The sequence below is a fragment of the Stegostoma tigrinum genome, chromosome 16 (assembly GCF_030684315.1).
Source record: "Stegostoma tigrinum isolate sSteTig4 chromosome 16, sSteTig4.hap1, whole genome shotgun sequence".
Taxonomy (NCBI): Eukaryota; Metazoa; Chordata; class Chondrichthyes; order Orectolobiformes; family Stegostomatidae; genus Stegostoma; species Stegostoma tigrinum.
In genome coordinates, this window is record NC_081369.1 from 10,593,723 (window position 1) to 10,612,228 (window position 18,506).

Sequence of the window (18,506 nt, forward strand, 5' to 3'; positions counted from 1 at the left end):
ACAAATTAGGGATTATACAATAGGATAGCCAGGGATTAGAGACCCTGCAGATCAGTGTCCGGTACAGTACACAGGTGTGTATGTGATGTTCTTTTCCTTTAAAGGTCCTCACATCGATGAGTCCTTCAGTCCCCTGATTCACAATTTGAGTCATTTACCTTCATTCTGAGTGCAGTCACAGTCATTTTCTTCCCCATTGCACACTTTAGATTTCCAGCACAATGGAAAGTATTAGTGAGTGCTCCTTGGTTTGCAGATTTTTTCCCACCAAAGCACATACTTCACAATTGTCATCCTCCCTTCCCCGAGCCGAGTTCCATAGTTCCATTCTCTAGTTCCATAGCATAGATTGTTGAGTCTTCTTCCTGTTCAGCAAAACCCTTGTCCCCAACCCGAGTCCTTTTATTTTCTGTTGGCGCATCCAAAACAGACAGACCATGGCCCACTCCTTTCAGTGATGTAACGGGACAGCCAGGATGCCTGACATCTGCATATCTCCCTGATGGTGATAACCCCTACTCCCAGACTGGCACGGACCCCCAACTGAAAACACCTTACCAGATGCCTGACTGTGGCCAATCTCCTGGATTGATTAGGGGGTTGCTGCCATTTACTTACTGTGCAGTACTGCCTACTGACAGGTGCCTCCATGGACTTCACTGAGGACTGCTCCCTTAAGATTCTGTGACATGACTGTTTGCTTGTTGCACATGCAAATATAAACTGCTGGCGCAAGATGCAGATGTAGGATTGATGTAGTGCAGTTTCTTACAATAAGATGCCTGAAGACTGCTGACCAGTAAGGTAAGTTGTCTGGCTATGACTGCACATTTGGCACAGCAAAGCAAAGGTGCTGTCAGCAGGCAAGTAAGTGCTTAGTGACCAAGTGCTCAGAAAGCAAGTAAACAGTCCTGAGAGGCAGCTTGGTCCAATTGTTCAGGTGGCTCCTTCTGCATGTGCACAAAATGTCTTTATTGCAGAGTTTCAATGCTCATTTCCAATGAACCCTACATGGGAGTTTGTACTTCCAGAGCAGCTTGCCAGTGTGCCGGGTGTGGTGGGGTTGGAGGGGAGTGTGGAGCGGACAAGGGAGTCATGGAGAGAGTGGTCTCTCTGGAAGGCAGACAAGGGTGGGGATGGAAAAATGTCTCGGGTGGTGGGGTCGGATTGTAGACCCGGCACCTTCCCCTGCAACCGCAGGAAGTGCTACACTTGCCCCCACACCTCCTCCCTCAACCCCATACCAGGCCCCAAGATGACTTTCCATATTAAGCAGAGGTTCACCTGCACATCTGCCAACGTGGTATACTGTATCCATTGTACCCAGTGTGGCTTCCTCTACACTAGGGAAACCAAGCGGAGGCTTGGGGACCGCTTTGCAGAACACCTCCGCTCAGTTCGCAATAAACAACTGCACCTCCCAGTTGCGAACCATTTCAACTCCCCCTCCCAATTCTTAGATGACATGTCCATCATGGGCCTCCTGCAGTGCCACAATGATGCCACCCGCTGGGTGCGGGAACAGCAACTCATATTCCACTTGGGAACCCTGCAGCCCAATGGTATCAATGTGGACTTCACCAGCTTCAAAGTCTCCCCTTCCCCCACCACATCCCAAGACCAGCCCAGTTCATCCCCTCCCCCCACTGCATCCCAAAACCAGTCCAACCTGTCTCTGCCTCCCTAACCTGTTCTTCCTCTCACCCATCCCTTCCTCCCACCTCAAGCCGCACCTCCATTTCCTACCTACTAACCTCATCCCACCTCCTTGACCTGTCCATCTTCCCTGGACTGACCTATCCCCTCCCTACCTCCCCACCTATACTCTCTCCACCTATCTTCTTTACTCTCCATCTTCGGTCCGCCTCCCCCTCGCTCCCTATTTATTCCAGAACCCTCACCCCATCCCCCTCTCTGATGAAGGGACTAGGCCCGAAACGTCAGCTTTTGTGCTCCTGAGATGCTGCTTGGCCTGCTGTGTTCATCCAGCTCCACACTTTATTATGTTGGTCATCCGTCCTTGTGTCTCCTGAAATAACTCAATTTTTAAAAAAATTACATGTAGGTAGTACCATAGATTGTTACACTAAGGTAAAGGCAGTAAATAATTGCAAGTTGTTGTTCCTGTTGCTGAGCCACTCTGCCAATACCTTTAGCATATATTAGCCGAACAAAAATAACTCTGTAACATTCTGAAAGATACAGCTAAGAGTGGGTCTTGACAGCATAGACAATCAATCAAGTTTGAAGGATAATTGCTGATGGAAGTAGAAAACATCACATTGACACAGTATCAGAGATAATGGGAACTGCAGATGCTGGAGATTCCAAGATAATAAAATGTGAGGCTGGATGAACGCAGCAGGCCAAGCAGCATCTCAGGAGCACAAAAGCTGACGTTTCGGGCCTAGACCCTTCATCAGAGAGGGGGATGGGGGGAGGGAACTGGAATAAATAGGGAGAGAGGGGGAGGCGGACCGAAGATGGAGAGATTACAAGAGAGTTGCAATGGGAGAGAGATTCCCTGAGGTTGATCCGGAGGGAGGAGGGTAACTTCTTCAGGTCAGGCATCCCTGGAAGAGGCTTCGCAGTGAGGTTAAAATAGTTTCAGAGATAATGCTGCTGCTGCTTGGCCTGCTGTGTCCATCCAGCTCCACATTTTGTTATCTCGGATTCTCCAGCATCTGCAGTTCCCATTATCTCTAACAAAAATTCTGTTCTAATTTTTTATTTCATTTGGCTTGAGGAATAGTTCAAAATTTCCACTATGCTTTGTATGAAGCAGGTCTTCCTGATTTCACCCCTGGATGGATCGGTTTCATTTGTTTGGACACCACGACTGGAGAAAATAGTTAGCCTACCTATTCTATTAAATATTGCAATCATATTCAGTACATCAAATAGTTTATATTCTTAATCTTCTTAAATCAAGCGAATGTAGGCCTGGTTAATCCAAGCTTTCTTCATAATTTAACTCCTTTATCCCTAAGATTATTCTTATAAATCTTTGCTGCATCCTTCCAAGGCCAACGCATTTTTCCTGTGTTGCTATGCCGGAAGAGAATGCAATTCTTCAAATATGATACAACCAATGTTTAAATAATTGATACATAACTTTAATCTTTTACAATGGTTTATCTGAGGTAAGGCCTTTTAATATTTTGTAATATCTTAAACTAGCTTTTAATGTTTGTCCACAGCTGTTTACCATTTTAAAAATTATCTGATCTCTCCTTCTTATGTATAAAGTGGGGGCTCTGTTGGTTCCAGAGGACAGTGAATCCTCAAATGGGGAAAAATAATAATAACAGTAAATCATGTTAATCAGTGTCTGTGTCCAAATCAAGTAATGGAGTGATATCCTCGATAGGATAGTATTTAGTGTACACTGTAGAAATCAGAATCTCCTCACTAACAGACCAGGAAAAATATCAATCCCACAAGACAGATGCCATGCTTCACAGGAATGTTATCAAACAAAATTAGGCAAGAAGCCACCCAAAAAGATATAAGAATACGCAATCAAACATTTGTCACATAGGTAGGTTTAAAGGAGGGTGTTAACGAAGAGGGTGAAAGGAAGGCAGAGAGTTAAAGGAAAGAATTCAGCCAAATGCAGTTGAAGGCATAGTAACCAATCATGCAGTGTTGACATCAAGTGGTTGCCATAAATCAGATTTGAGGAAGTATAGAAATAGCATAGGATCTGGTGCTGGAGGAAACTACAAGAAATAGAAGGGGGAGAAACTAGGGAGAATTTTGAAACAGAGCATACCATCCTGGGAGCCAATGTAGTTCAGCAAACACAGGGACGTTAATAAATAGGATTTCGTGCAATTATCACAATGGGAACATTTTTGCCGCCCCTCCCCCTCCCCACAACCAGTCACCGCCTTGTGCTTCTTAGTGACACTGTGGTGAATCTCCTGACAAAAACTCTTTTCTTTCAATATTTTTGCCTGGTTTCAAATCAGGAGCTTTTTGAGTGTTAGACAAATGGATTAACCAGTATACTTCAGAAACGCAGCATATTTCCGCTTTCTCTTATCCCAACAAAGACCAGTTGCACCTGCTGCCATTTTTAAATTGGGTTAACCCTGGAATTGTGTGGTGGGAAAGTCACTCAATTGTGTCTGATAGCCCTTCTGGGTATGAAATTGGAAAAAAAATCTGAAATTGTTCCCCTTCCAATTCCATAATGATTTAATCCCCTCCTTTTCTCCATACCCTTCCCTCAGCTTTGGTGATATTGTATTGCCCCTGATGGGTTTTGAATGAAAATTGATTATTAATTGGAAACACAGGTGATTTAGTAGCAGTGGATACTGGTTAAAAATATCACAGTAATTTGGTAATCGAAAAAAAGTGTTCAGTTGGACACATATATTTTAAAAAGTCGAAATTGTAGTAGGCTTGGTGATTCTTATCAGCAAGCAGGGAGACTTCCTCATCCACTGTTTTTTAAACAGTCACTTGTGGTGTCACTGGCTGGCCAGCATTTATTGCCTGACCATAGTATTCCCAGTTGTGAAGCAGACAATACTGATAGGTATAACCAATGACTCTTGATTAGAGGACTGTGCAGTGGTAGAATTAAAGTGGGCGGTGACCCTTTCAGTCTGAGGTAGCAAACAGCTGATGTTGGTACTTAACCTTCTGGAACACAGAAGGTCATTGGCCTTTTTCGTGCTGAGCATTCTGCTTCACCTAGAACTCAGCATTGACCCATGATTCAATTGGGGTCTATGTTGGCTTGCTCTAGTGATGTGACTTCCTGTGGTCACCTGCAGGAAAACAGTCTACCCTCCTCTCTACCACCCCATTCGCCAACACATCCAGGTTCCTGTTCACAAAGGAGGAGGACAAGATTTCCCTTCCATGGAGTTTAGAAATATCCATCAAGGATCACAGTATGAGGGGCAGTTCCCGGCTTTCAGCATCTAAGCGTTGTAAATATGGTGCTAGTCCTATGAAAGCCAGAAGATCTGGCCGTGGCAAGTTATTCTACTTTTCTGGCTAAGCAATTCACCAAGATCTCGATTATATAATCGATAAGGTGAACAACGGAACATTCCATTAGAAAAGTCAGTTTGTGCCATAGCAGCCTGGACATCATGAATCTCACTCAACAAAACTATTTACCTACAAATAAAGAAGCTCTGACCAATTTATGCAATACATGCACAGGAATTGACAACAATAATGAACTGCTATTGCTTAAGAACAGTATGTCCATAGCGGGTAACTCGGGCTTCTTACTTTTGTGTTTTTTTAAAATTTGTGGGCTGAGATGAAACGAACTGTTTAAAACCAGTGTTTAAAAGATTGCTGGATAGCAACAAAAGATTGAACATGAAAATCCTGGCCTATTTTTAGCCCTAAAACAGCATTTCTAAAAAAAAAATGCAGGTTTGGTCATTATCAGTTTGTTGTCTCTGGGCATTTGCTGTGCATCAAATGCTGCCATTTTTCTTAAGTTACAACAGCAATTTTACTTAATGAAGTAAATCACTACATGATGCATGTATCCACAAAATGACCTGCGAGTGCAATTTTTTTTCCTGTGAGCTTAGTAACGTGAATTATAATGCTGACATTAGGAAGTGTTGCAAAAACTGAAAGAGAAACACATCCATTCATGCCATTGAGATTATTTTCCACATAAATAGCAGAGAAAGTCTTTATTTTTCTTGATGTCAGGATGGTGTATAACTGAAAATTCTTTTTTAACATCTTTTTTCTCTGGAAAATCTCCCTTTCATTATTGATATGACTTGTAAACTCAGCTCTTAAACAGAAGTCTAAGTGCAAATGCCAGTCCAAATTGACAAGCTCACCTTCAGCATAAACTTGACTGGAAGTTTTAATTGAGGCTGATATCTTTGGCCTTGGCACCAGTTTAAGTGCAAAGCTATTCACATTGGCAAATATACAACATGGCATGTGTTCCTAAGAATGTGAGTTATGTCAAGTAGGTTTTGTATTTGAAAGTCTAAACAACGCAAAACGACTAATGACCACAGTACAAGAAATGTAACATTCACAAAACTAAAGACTATTGGACTAAATGCTCCCTGAAGGTTAAGGGTGACTGGGCCTGACATCTAGAAAAAGCCAGCTCCATAACAATAACCTGTGTATAAATATAGGTGAAACAATAAATATGGCTCTCTGAACTAAATCCTATTTAGACTGGGATACAAACAAAGGAAGTCCATGGGAATGGCCAAAGGCTGTGATATTGTAAAAGTTATTATCCAAATAAACTGATTTAACAGTATATCTGAAATCTGATTGTCTCAACAGGAAATGCATTTTTGTTAACTAGTTGCAATTGTGCCATAAGACCTTGCTATGCAGAATAAGGACTAAAAGCTTTGCAAATACCTTTTACAATTCTCTTTGCATTCTGACAACAAGAACATTATAATGACACCCCTGAGGCATTTTCACCTACGAAATCTAGCAGTTAGTGCTATTAGTGTCAAAATATGAACATTTAAAATGCTGACCTAGAGAAAGCTAAATAACAGCAAACAGTGCTAGCTGTGAGATCTTTGCCTTCCTTTTTGGCTATGCTAAATTTTTTCATGTTTTCCAAGATTTTTCCCCACCTTATTTTCTCCTCACTCTTCTTCTCTTTCCCCTGAAGGGGTAACATATAGATATTTCCTAATCAATCTATTCAGAGATGAACTGTGGAGCAGTTAGGACTTGAATGCAGGCCTCCTGACTCAAAAGTAGGGTCACTCCGATGCACTGTAAGAACCCTTGACGTGACCTCTACTGAACTACCATTTCATGGGTAGTGGTAACCTCCCTATTTCTCACACATGTTCCTTTATATCTAGGAGTTAAATAGTACATATTGGAATGGCATTTGACTACATACTTGCATTTTCAAAGGAGACACAGATTGGAATGACAGATTGGGACAGCTGACCCCCAAGGTAGAAAGTGGGCTACATTTCCCACAATGCATTATTTTTAGTGTCCTTGGATGCATTGGATAACAGGCTCCTTTCAACCTTTCTTTCTTTCGGAAAACAGCCTCATGTTTGCAAGTCTCTGTTCACAAGATCCCAACCTGAATCCCTCCTCCTTATTCTTTGAGTTCCACCAATTTAGCAAGGTTGACGTACTGAACTTGTAAAATATGAGGTCCACAGGCTGTTGTTAGGTAGCGGTATAAAGACCGATCAAGCAATAGGAAGAAAAGAATGTTTGAATAATTATACAAGATCGGAAGGCTGAATAGTATACACCATTTAGAATAGAATATCCTTTATTGTACATGTACACAAGTACAGAGATTGCCTGTAGTTTAAAAATTCTCCAGTATTATCATTGGCTTTTGCAACAGGGATGAAAGGTACCCCACCAATTATTTTTTGACATTATTTTGACTAATTTAGATTTCTTTCACTGCCTCTTGCTGAAGCTTAATGGATGAAATCTGGTCAGCATCTCTGGTGGATGAATGCAAATAAGCTGGAGCTACTTAAACCTGTTACTTTGATGTCAGTGAGAGGATGTTAGAGTGACTAAAACAAAACCTCTGTTGTATGTGGGAACATAGGAACAGGAGAGAACTGTTTAGCCTCTTGAGGTTGTTCTGCCATTCAGGAAGATCATAGCTGAACTGTGACCTAATTCCATGTACCTGCCCTTATACCACATCGTTGAGTACATTTGATTAATAAAAACAAATCTACTGATATCAGATTTAAATTAACACTTAATCTGAACAATTTCAGTTTGCAAAAGAAAATTCCAGACTGCTGGTGTCTTCTGTTTCTATAAGTATATTCTAATTTGAACCAGTGTTCAGCGGTAGAATTATGTACCATCTACAAGATGAACTGCAGCAATTCTCCTAGGCTTCAGAGATTTCAGTTTCTAAAAGTGAGCATTCTGCCATCCAGCAGGATAAGGAGCATCCTGGAAAAATTATAATGTGAAGTTTGTCAGCTAGCATTGGCATGTCTGCCGTGAATCTTACCAATTTATATAAATGCATGGTAGAAAGCATCCCATCCTGAAGCATCATAACTTGGTTTGGCAACTGCTCTGCCCAAGACCTCAAAAAATTACAGAGAATCGTGTACACAGTCCAGTCCATCATACAAACCGGTCTTCCTTCCATTGATTCTGTCTTGGAACCATATTAACATTCCCCTCACTGTTGCTGGGTCAAAATCTTGAAGATTCCTTCCTAACAGCACTGTAGGCGTTCTACACACAAAGGACCAGAAGTGGTTCAAGAAGGTAGCACACCACCAAGGCAGCATGTTGGCTCGGTGGTAAGCACTGATGTCTCACAGCACCGGGGATGTGAGTTTGATTCCGACCTCTGGTGACTGTGTGAAGTTTTCACATTTTCAGTGTATCTGTGTGGGTTTCCTCCCACAGTCCAAATATGTGCAGATCGTTGGATTAGTCATGGGAAATGCAAGGTTACATGGATACAGTAGGGATGGGTCTGGGTAGACTCAATGGGACAAACGGCCTACTTCCACACTGCAGGGATTCTATGATTTATGACCATCACATTTCCCAGGGCAATTAGAGAAGGACTAATGATACTGGCCCAGCTGCTGGAGCCCATATTCATGAGTCCATTCATAATTCACATAACAATGGGAAAGAAGCTGTTCTTGAATCTATTGGTACGCAAAATTAACTACGGCCTGGTGGAAGAGGGTGGGAGAGAATATAACTGGGTGGGAGGGTTCTTTGATTATGTTGGTTGCTTTTCCAAAGCAGCAGGAAGTATAGAAAAAATCAATGGAAGGAAGACCGGTTTGTATGATGGACTGGACTGTGTACACGATTCTCTGTAATTTTTTGAGGTCTTAGGCACAGCAGTTGCCAATCCAAGCTATGATGCTTCAGGATGGGATGCTTTCTAACGTGTATTTATGTAATAAATAAAAAAAATCACAGCTAATAAAATACTTTTGCAGTGTGGTCACAGTGCAATGTAAGAATACTAGTATTCTCCTCAAAATTAAGTCCATGTAATTTTCTTATCATTTCCTGTAAAACCAGGTATGGAAAGCATCTGGCCCTAGCAGTTTGTCATTCCTTGCTGCCATTATTTCTGTACTTATAGGCCAGGAAACCTCACTGCTAATCTTTAAATAATGCAATGGGATCTTTTTCATCCACCTATATATTGATAAGTATTGCCAACTTTGGATAGAGTTTTGACGAGAGATTTATCATGTGACTCTATATTTCACAGCCCCACATTCCAGATAGTTCTCCATCCAACAACATCACTACGTTCCCATGTTAATTGGAAAGAAAGTGATTGTTTTAAAAAAAATCTGTTTGTATTAATCTTGACCATTACTGAAATAGCCTTTCCTCCATTTATCAATATTTTTATGATTAAGAAATTAAATGATGTATGCAAAAAGAAAACTTGTTTAATGCCCATATGATTTGACCCCTCGTCTAGTTCAAAAAATATTGCAGAAATTTGTAATCAATTCATGGAGACTCCTTGAGGTTTGCTTATTGCAGATAAGTAAGGCCAAGTCTGTTCTACAAGATGGTATCTCTAATAATGTGGCAATTCCTTCAGTACTGCACTGAAATATCAGTCTAGGTTATGTGCTCAGATAATGGAAAGGTTTAAATCCACAAATATCTGACTCAGGAAAAACTGCTCCTGCTGCTCTAGGTTGACATATAATAGCAACCTTTCAAGGCTAAAATTAATAATATAAAGTTATTTTATAAAATATAAGCAAAGACCTTGGAGTGCAGGTTCAAAGTTCCTTGAAAGTAGAGTCACAGACAGACAGGGTAGTGAAGAAGGCATTTGGTGTGCTTGCCTTTATTGATCAGTGCAGTGAGTCTGGGAGTTAGCAGGTCATGTTGCGCCTGTACAGAACATTGGTTCGGCGACTTTTGCATACTGCATTCAATTCTGGTCTCTCTGCTATAGGGAGAATGTTCTGAAAATTGACAGGTTTCATAAAATATTTACAAGAATGTTGCCAGGGTTGGAGGGTTTTGACCTGTAAGGAGAGGCTGAATAGGAGGGAGTTATTTCCCTGAACCATTGGAGACTGAAGGGTGACCTTATAGAAGTTTATAAAACCATGAGGGGCATGGATCGGGTAAATAGACAAGGTCTATTCCCCAGAGTGGCTGAGTCCAAAACTAGAGGGCATAGGTTTAAGGTGAGAGATTTAAAAAGGGACCTAAAGGGTAATTTTTTCATGCAGTGGGTGGTGTGTGTATGGAATTAACTGCCAGAGGAAGCAATGGAGGCTGGTACTATTACAGAATTTAAAAGGAATCTAGATGCGTATATGAATAAGAAAGGTTTAGAGGGATATGGGCCAAATGCTGGCATATTAGGGGTGGCACTGGCCTATTGGTATTATTGCTGGACTGTTGATCTAGAGACCCAGGTAATGGTCTGGTGGCCTGAGTTCAAATCCCACTGTGGCAGATGGTAGACTTTGATTATCAATAAATATCTGGAATTAATGGTCTAATGATGACTGTGAATCTATTGCCAGTTGTTGGGAAAAACCCATCTGGTTCACTATTGTCCTTTAGGGAAGGAAACTGCCAACCTTACCTGGTCTGGCCTACATCTGATTCTCGACCCATAGCACTGTGTTTGACTCATAGCTGCCCGCTGGGCAATTGGGAATGAGCAATTAATGTTGGCTTAGCCAGTGACACCCACATTCTGTGAATGAATAAAGGTAAAAAAAGGGACTATTTTAAGTTAGGATATCTGGTTGGCATAGATGAGTTGGACTGAAGGGTCATGCTGTACAACTCTAACTGAATATCTAAAAATGGTATGGACCTTGCTATTAGAATTCTAGTAAATAACATGCACACTTTGATTGTAAAGTACAGGAATTTATTTACTCACACAGTATCTCAGAACTTTTATAAATGTTCTATTGTTAATTCTGATGCAAGTTTCATTTTTGGATGCATCATATTCTGGTCAATTAAAATTTAATTCAAAATGACCAACCACTGCAGAAAAGTCCTTCTTTATTGGTTGAAATGTTGCTCAGGAAAATGCCAAATGTACATGAAATCACAGCCCAGCCAGGACTATGCCCCAGTTCAACAGATTCCATAAATAGAAACTTAAAAAAATGGAAAATGAGGAGGCCATTCAGCCCTTTGAGCCTTTACCACTATTCAATATGATCATAGCTGATGATCCAAATCAGTACTTTGTTCCTCTTTCTCCCTATACTCTTTGATCCCTTCAGTGCTATGAACTATATCTAACTCCTTCTTGAAATCATTCCAGTGTCTTGGCCTTGACAACTTTCTGTGGTATAGAATTCCATAGGTTCATCACTCTCTGGTTAAAAAAAAATCTCATCTCAGTCCTTAATGGCCTAAACCATATCCTTAGACAACAACTTCTGGTTCTGTGCTCCCCAGTCATCAGGAACATCCTTCCTTCATTTACCTCATCCAGTCTTCTATGAAACCCTCCATCATTTTTCTCAATTCCAGGAATATAATTTTAACTGATCAAGTATCTCTTCATGCATCAATCATGCTATCCAGGAATCGGTTCTGGTAAACGTTTGCTGCACTGTCTCCATTCTCAGAGCTTCCTTCCTCACTTAAAGAGGCCAAAAATGTGTACAATACTCTAGGTGCAGTCTCACCAAGGCCCTATCTCTGCCCCTGTACTTGAATCCTCTGTGAAAGTCAACTTACCATTTGCCTTTTTCACCACCTGCACACTTACTTTCAGTGACTAATGTACAAGGATACCTAGGTCTTGTTGCACTTCCCACTTTTTCAATCTATCACCATTCAGAAGATGATCTGCCTTCTTGTTTTTGCTAGCAGTATTGATAATCTCATATTTGTACGCATTATACTACATCTGCCATGCATTTGCCCACTCTCTCAACTTGTCCAAGTCACATTGAACCGTTTCTGCATCCTCCCACTCATCCAGGTTTGTGTTGCCTAAACTTGGAGATATTACATTTAGTTCCCTCATCGAAATCATATGTTGAGAATAGTTGGGGTCCAAGCAGTGATCCCTGTCGAACCCCACAAGTCACTGGCTGCCATTCAAAAAGAATTCCCTGTTTTCACTCTTGGTCTTTTTTTGAATAGTGGGATTTTGTTGGTTCCCCTCCAGTCACAGGAACTGTTCCAGAGTCTGTGAAATCTTGAAAAATGGCCACCAATGCATCCTTCATTTTTAGGGCTACTTCCTTAAATAGTCTGGCATGTAGATTATTGGGCACTGGGGATTTATTGGCCCTGAATCCCATCAATTTCCCCAACATCTTTTCTTTCAGTTCCTCACTTTCACCAAACCCTCTGTTCCCCAATATATTTTGGATGTTATTTGTGTTCTCCTTTGTGAAGGAAGTAAAATATGTATTTAATTGGACTGCTTTCTCTTTGTTCCCCATTAAAACTTCCCCTGTTTATGACAGTAAGCAATCTACATTCGTCTTCACTAATCCTACAGTTTGCATTTTCCCTGTAAGCTTATTCCCGTACGTTATTTTCCTCCTCTTCATCAATTCCTTTGTTCTCCTTTGTTAAAATCTAGACTTCTCCAAATCCTCAGGTCTGCTACTTTTACCAAAGATTATAGCTGCACATTCAAAAGCTCGTTGCATTCCTTTCTAAAACAGGTATTCTCTTGTTTCCTAACTCTGACAAGGCAGCTGTCAGTAAAATACTGTGGAAGACAACCAGTTCAAGGGCAAGCAAATCAAAACAATGTCATCATTGCTGTAGGAATGTACACTTAGTTCCACAGAGACAAATACTTGATAAGAGAATACTTCTCTAACATAGTCACTTGTGTTGTCATTGGAACATTGCTATATTCACTAACAACTCACTGACATTGAGAGGTCATTACTTGTACTCCCATCAGTGTTTCATACAAACAATGTCACTGAGACATTGTATTTGGAACAGCGTTATGTGCAATTACACTAGAATATCAACCCAAGATGCCATTGCAACAATTGATTGTAACATTAAAACTTTTAACAGTGGATTACTATTATGCATGGAGTAGACTTTGCTGTTTTCATGCTTGCCAGTGAGAGATCATCTGGGCACAATGCACAGCCGATAATTAGGTGGGTGCAAGAGCTCACCCGCTAGGAATCCGTGCAATTTATGGATTTAGATTAATGAATGGGAGATTATATGCTTTAATGTATCTAATTCACAGCAGTTCAAGAAGGCAGCTGTCTACATCTTCTCAAGGGCAATTAAGAATGGGCAATAAATGCTGGCCTAGCCACTGACGCCAACATCCCATGAATGACTTTCATACATGTGCCAAAACTGGTAGATCTATGTAAGGCCCAAATAAAGAAACAGGCAAGCCTCTCCTGAAATGTAACATCAGATAGCATACTGTACCATCATCTCTGTCTAACACACACACACACAAACACACACACTCTCTCTCCCTTTACACACACACACACACACACACACACACACACACACACACACACACACTCTGTCTCTGTCACACACACACAAACATAGTCTGTCTCACACACACACATACACGCTCAGATACACACTCTCAGGCACACACACTCTCTCACATACATGCTCAGACACACACACACACACACACACACACACCTGCTCAGACACACACACACACACACACACACTCTGTATCTTACAAACACTCTGTATCTTACACACACACTCTTGCACACACACCCTTGCACACACACTCTCTCTCATACGCACAGTCTCTCTCACTCACACACACTCTCACACACTCTCTCTCTCACACACACACACTCTCACACACTCTTTTACACACACCTGCTCAGACACACACACACTGTCTCTCACACACACATTCTTACACACACTCTCTCACACACACACTCTTGCACACACTCTCTCACCCTCTCTCTCTCTCACATGCACACTCTCTCTCACACACATACACTCTCGCACACACACTCTCTCTCACACACACACACACACACTCTCGCACACAGTCTCTCACACACACCTGCTCAGACACACACACACACACACACTCTGTCTCTCACACACAAACTCTTGCACACTCTCTCTCACACACACACTCTCTCTCGCTGACACACACACACACTCTCGCACGCAGTCTCTCACACACACCTGCTCGGATACACACACACACACACACACACACACACACACACACACTCTTGCCACTGCCAACACACACACACACACACACACACACAGGCTCTCCATCCCCAACAAACACACACACACACCTGCTCAGACACACACACACACACACACACACACACACACACACACACACACACACACACACAGGCTCTCCATCCCCAACAAACACACACACACACACACACACACACCTGCTCAGACACACACATACACACACACACACTCTCACACACACACACACGCACACACACAATCTCACACACCTGCTCAGACACACACACACACACACACACACACACACATGCACTCTCCCACACACACACTCTCACACACTTTTACACACACCTGCTCAGACACACACACACACACACACACACACACACACTCTCTCTCTCACACACACACCTGCTCAGACACACACACACACAATCACACACACCTGCTCAGACACACACACACACACACACACACACACTCTTGCCACCGCCAACACATACACACACACTCTCTATCCCCAACAAACACACACATTCTCTCTCTCTCTCACACACACACACATACACTCTCTCTCTCACACACACCTGCTCAGACATACACACACACACTCTCTCTCTCTCACACACACCTGCTCAGATACACACACACACTCTCTCACACACACCTGCTCAGACACACACACACTCATACACACTCTCCATCCCCAACAAACACACACACACACACACACACTCTCCATCCCCAACAAACGCATGCGCGCACACACACACACACACACACACACACACACACACATACACAGACACTCACTCATACACACTCTTTCCACAGCCAACACACACACACACTCTCTCTCTCGCAAAATAATGTACCGCCCAAAAAGAGAAAATTTCATTTCGTTGCAATTCAGAGAAATTTCACAAGTATGATCCCCAGCAAGAAGAATTGTCTTATGAACAAAAGCTAAACAGGTTCAGACACTATTCACTAGAGCTTAGAAGAATGAGAAATGTTCGAATTGAAACATATAGATTATTAAGGGGCTCGACAGGGTAAATGCTCAGAGGATGGTTCATCTCAAAGGAGTCTTGGACCAGAGGGCATAGTCTCAGAATAATGGGGCACCAATTTAAGACTGAGATGAGGAGGAATTTCTTTCCTCAGAGGGTTGACTGTCTTTAGAACTCCTTGCCACAGGGAGTTGTGGATGCAGAGCCCTTGTATATATTTAAGGCTGAGATGGATAGATGCTTGATTAGTAGGGGAATCAAGAGTTACAAGAAAAATTCAGAACAGTGGATATGAGGAATGTCAGATCAGCTATGGTTCTAGCAGAGAACAGAGCAGGCTCTAAGGGTCGAATGGTCTATTGTCCCTATTTCCCATGGTCTTCAAATTGATAAGGCTATAGTGGTGATTTTGATCTTGTACATACAGCAAGCCAGTCATATATAACAATACTTAGGGCAGGCCATTTTGGTGGCAGTACACTATTTCCATGCAGGAGCCAACACTGGTGAAAGATTTAGACACAGAAGCTGCCAAAGCCTGTGGGTGGCGGGAGGACTGGAACAAGAAGGGTAGGCTCTTTTCATATGGTGAACTCCAAGTGCCACCCGTTTTGACATGGATGGTCCCTTATCAACTGACTAACAAACAAAATAGCAAAAGGGCTATGATACAGGACACTGTCAAGAACTCCTTTACTGTGACAAAAAGAGACATGCTGCTAATGGAAATGTCACCCCCAAGAAACACAGCACCAATACAGATTTATTGTACAAATTAGAGAAGTTGGGTGAGGCACATGCACTAACACCATGAGAATGCCATGCGCTAGAGAAAGCAAATGAAGATAAGGGGATAAAAAATTGTGAGGCTGGATGAACACAGCAGGCCAATCAGCATCTCAGGAGCACAAAAGCTGACGTTTCGGGCCTAGACCCTTCATCAGAGAGGGGGATGGGGGGAGGGAACTGGAATAAATAGGGAGAGAGGGGGAGGCGGACCGAAGATGGAGAGTAAAGAAGATAGGTGGAGAGAGTATAGGTGGGGAGGTAGGGAGGGGATAGGTCAGTCCACGGAAGACGGACAGGTCAAGGAGGTGGGATGAGGTCAGCAGGTAGATGGGGGTGCGGCTTGGGGTGGGAGGAAGGGATGGGTGGGAGGAAGAACTGGTTAGGGAGGCAGAGACAGGTTGGACTGGTTTTGGGATGCAGTGGGTGGGGGGGAAGAGCTGGGCTGATTGTGTGGTGCAGTGGGGGGAGGGGACGAACTGGGCTGGTTTAGGGATGCAGTAGGGTAAGGGGAGATTTTGAAACTGGTGAAGTCCACATTGATACCATATGGCTGCAGGGTTCCCAGGCGGAATATGAGTTGCTGTTCCTGCAACCTTCGGGTGGCATCATTGTGGCAGTGCAGGAGGCCCATGATGGACATGTCATCAAGAGAATGGGAGGGGGAGTGGAAATGGTTTGCGACTGGGAGGTGCAGTTGTTTGTTGCGAACTGAGCGGAGGTGTTCTGCAAAGCGGTCTGACCAGTCGCAAACCATTTCCACTCCCCCGCCCATTCTCGAGATGACATGTCCATCATGGGCCTCCTGCAGTGCCACAATGATGCCACCCGAAGGTTGCAGGAACAGCAACTCATATTCCGCCTGGGAACCCTGCAGCCTAATGGTATCAATGTGGACTTCACCAGTTTCAAAATCTCCCCTTCCCCTACTGCATCCCTAAACCAGCCCAGTTCGTCCCCTCCCCCCACTGCACCACACAACCAGCCCAGCTCTTCCCCCACACCCACTGCATCCCAAAACCAGTCCAACCTGTCTCTGCCTCCCTAACCGGTTCTTCTTCCCACCCATCCCTTCCTCCCACCCCAAGCCGCACCCCCATCTACCTGCTGACCTCATCCCACCTCCTTGACCTGTCCGTCTTCCGTGGACTGACCTATCCCCTCCCTACCTCCCCACCTATACTCTCTCCACCTATCTTCTTTACTCTCCATCTTCGGTCCGCCTCCCCCTCTCTCCCTATTTATTCCAGTTCCCTCTCCCCATCCCCCTCTCTGATGAAGGGTCTAGGCCCGAAACGTCAGCTTTTGTGCTCCTGAGATGCTGCTTGGCCTGCTGTGTTCATCCAGCCTCACATTTTATTATCTTGGAATTCTCCAGCATCTGCAGTTCCCGTTATCTCTGAAGATAAGGGGAAATGGGATAGAACGACAATGAGAGTTAGGATGCTACCTAACTGAAAATACATGAGCAGAGGAAGCCAAGATTTGACAAAGAGAAGGCCCAAATACTGATGAGAGAGGTAACAGAAGCACACGGAAATGTAAGACTGAACTGGGGGCTCATTAATAGGAAAAGACAAAAGTTTGGAGAAATGAAATCAGAAATTAAAAAAGAAGAAACAGTGGTCAGCCTACAAAGATTATAGTGGGACAGATGACCTGCAGAGGAATGGCCTTGTCTTTTTAAATGTGGCAAAAAGACTGGGAGTGGATCACCAGAAGATCATTACAATGGGATTTGTCATGGCTCAGATATTTAATGACTTCATGCTATGTTTGAAGAAAGGTCTGGAAAACATGATGCTTTAAAAAAAAATGCATTGTAGAATATAGGAATTGGAGGCTGGGCAGCATTTATTGCCCATCCTTGGCTGCTTTCTTAAACCGCTATAGTTCACCTGCTGTGGGTTGACCCACAATGTCATTGGTGAGAGAATTTCAGGATTTTGACCCAAAACAGTGAAGGAAGAGACATTTATCCAAGTCAGAATGCCAAATGGCTTGGAAGGAAGTACAGAAGTGATGACTCCATAAACATCTCATTGACACATCAGTGCCAATAGCTGACTTCAGCCAATGGGCTGTAGCTAATCCCGGTCTCCTTCCAAGGTCATCACTGTCATAAATTCCAGTCTTCGACCAATTCTGTTTACACTGTATGATATCACAAAACAGGCAAGTGTAGTAGATACAGCAAAGACTATGGACCCAACAATATCTGCAAAGCAATGGGAAAAATTGACTAGGTCCACAAACCAGGATAGGTGGTGTGCTTTGAAAGCACTTTCCAAACCTAAGACCTCTATCAATTGTTTTCACATTGTTTCGTAGATGATCATGATATGACTATATTTGAGCAATATGGTGAGAACTAGTTAGCTTTAGAGCGCAGGTCTTCAGCAGCACAGCTGGGATGTTTGTGGGCCAACATTCTTTGCTGTATCTACTACATGCACCTGCTTTGTGATATAATGCAATGTGAATAGGATTGGATATAGTCTGGCA